Genomic DNA, 2,992 nt, shown 5'->3' on the forward strand with positions numbered 1-2,992 from the left:
ACAGCTATTTAGAAATGCCGTCAATAAAATTAAAATTGCCATGTTGATAGCCAACGTCCGCGACGGATAAGGCACGCTAAGAAGAAGAAGAAGATATTTCTTTACAAAACCTCGTTTATTATTATTTACCATTTTTTATCAACAACATTTTAAAAAAGTATGTATATCCCCAGAAAATGTTTCAGCATATAACATTATTTTAATAAAAATACTTTTTGAAAATTCTTAATTAGAGTGTAACCGTTTTCCACTTCTCCTATAAATTTATAAAAAAAGACCTACGAAGTTTTGCACTTTAACCATCGATATTTTAAATAAAACGTATGACGTATGGAGTACGTTATTTTATTAAAGTTTTGAATTCTTGAGAAATGGCTTGACATATTTTGTATATAATGGCCTAAATCTTATCTCGACTGTTTGGGGAATATTAAATGTTTAACGATATATTGCAAAACGTTACATCAGCAAAGTGTCGGTGAATGTTTTTATCGTGCACAATACGCAAATCATTATCTGCATATTGCAATTTGTACGATGTTAATTTTGTTTGCCGTGTAAAAGATTATTGTATACATCACCGCAATATATATTTAAGAAAAAAAGGGAAAGCGGCTATCTTTAAGGTAGCTTTACTTCGGGGACCAAAAAAAATTTGACAAGGCGCAATTGAAGTAGCGTCGTTTTAAGTATGTTTCTTATGATGTAAAATTCGCAAAGTTTAAATAAAACTCATGCTAGCCACTACCAAAGAGATTATTGATGTCCATAAATTAACTGCCTGTTATCCTGCGGTTCAACTGCGTTGTTTGTATGTTATTTATCAAGACGAAAAGTTGAGTATAGGCGAGTGTTTAATTCTAAAGTCAACGTAGTATCTTGTTAAATGTATGTACAAATAAAGGTTTGATACGATATCGCATTTCGCAAGTACAAAAAGCTAATTTTAGTCCGATGCTATAATTTTTAGTCGATTAACAAAGTCGAATTATTCCTTAGGTTGCGTAGTACCTACGAAACATTAGTAATTTCTCCATTATAAACATAATTCCATTATGTTAATTTTTGAGCAGAAGCATTAATTTTTTTAGTTTCCACTTGATTTAAGTTAACAGAAAAAAATATTTGCTAAAGATATGAGGTCAAAGTATACTTAAAAGTAATGTATGCTATGATTCTTTGAATTCTTTGAATTAAGTACAAACCGAAATGGGCTATTGAGTGTACATAACCAATCACGATCAATTATTCAAATTACATTTTAGTAGAAAATATATGGAGTTTGCGGATGTACGATTAATTTAAATCAATTAATACTACATAATGGGGGCAGCAATTTGTCTAACCTACGTATAAATTAAGTTTGGTAATTTACTTCAGTTAATATTACTGTAAGTAATGTATAATGGTCGTGAATAGCTAAGGGATTTTCATGTTGTAACTGGGAAGTAGTCTTAATTGGAGTTTTAGTACTTTTCGATAATGTACCTACTGGGCAAATATTCGCTTCAAAAAAAATATGGAAAGCAAGTTTGTCCGCATTTCTCTCCTTGGAACACCACTACTAAACATATTGCAATGGCAAAGTTACATCTGAAAATCAGCTTCTCCGTTGTAAATTAAACTTATCCAATTAAAGTAATATTTGAAATTCGCAATCTCTGTTATCATAATAATTGAGGGCCTCAGCAGTACAAAGGTCTAAGAACGTCTCCAAATGTTCTGAGATAATTAGCATACGTAAATGTTTCATGTTGGTATTTGTGTTAATTTTATTAAATGCAAAAAAATATATTAATATTTACCTGCCCGTAAGCACATGATTAAAAAAGTATTGTAACATTATTTGCCTCAAAAGAAGACGATCTGATCTAACTTTTATTTAACAAAAATACATGGCTCCTCTGCTATTGATGTTTGGAGTTCTTCAAAAATATTGTGTTTTTTGAAATATCTCGAGAATGGTACAATGGATTTTAATGAAATAGTAGTATTTAGCAGCAGTGTGGATGGACCCAATGGATCCGGCGAGTAGACCTTAAAGGCCCTTTTTAATGAAACTCGTCGTGAATTGGCTCTTCTGTAACACTCGTTTTTGATGAAAAACTGAGTTCAACCGCTTTGGGCAAGTGATGAATTGTGGAGCGTTTTCGTGCAAAAACTTCCAGAACTTTTGATTTCGTCGGTGGAATCAACTTGTATTTGTTACCTCTATATAAAATTCTGCCGCATTCGCAGTTTTTGCGCAAAAAAGATTTCTGTTTCCTTGCTAATTAGCAATATCATATAATAATAATTAACTGACGAGTTGCGTTTCTTAGAAATCCAACGGAAAGAATCATTTTCGTTGAGCGCGAAGCTTTCATCAAAATAAGGCCTCCACGTAGGAAAAAATCCACATCAAGTTTTATTAAAATTCCTCTCATCACTTCCGATATTACAATAAACCTCATTTAAGTTTTATTAATACAAAAAATTGAGCAAAAACTATTAATGTTCTTACATTTAGGAATGTTTTCCGGGCTTTGAAGCCGTGGTCTATAGGAATTTCTTCCTGACGTTTCGTCCACAACTGCGGTGGACATTTTCAAAGGCGATGAGGCAGTGGGCGAAATGATCTCCCGTGCTTTCCGACTAAGACTGATTCAACTGCTGGATTCCCCGTCGTATTTATGCAGCCCAGCCGTGTGTGCTCATGCGTGGGGGATGGGTGGGGGTTCCAACGCTTCGGCGCACATGCTGTTTGGCGCAAAACGCGCTTCCAATCTGRATTGAGTGCCGTAATTTCTTCTTTTCTGTTAAAATTGTTTTGGTGTTTAAATATTTCGATGGCCTCTCTGGTGAGTCTCGGGTAGTATCTTTCAGATTGGTGCAGAATGTCAACTTCGTCGAAGCATATTTGGTGGCCGTCTAGTAGTGCGTGCTCCGCTACTGCTGATTTTTCCGTTTGTCCCAATCTGCAACTTCGTTTGTGCTCCGTGATCCTAGTGTT

Source organism: Dendroctonus ponderosae, unplaced genomic scaffold (assembly GCF_020466585.1).
Source record: "Dendroctonus ponderosae isolate FM_Combo_2020 unplaced genomic scaffold, Dpon_F_20191213v2 Dpon_F_20191213_1, whole genome shotgun sequence".
NCBI lineage: Eukaryota > Metazoa > Arthropoda > Insecta > Coleoptera > Curculionidae > Dendroctonus > Dendroctonus ponderosae.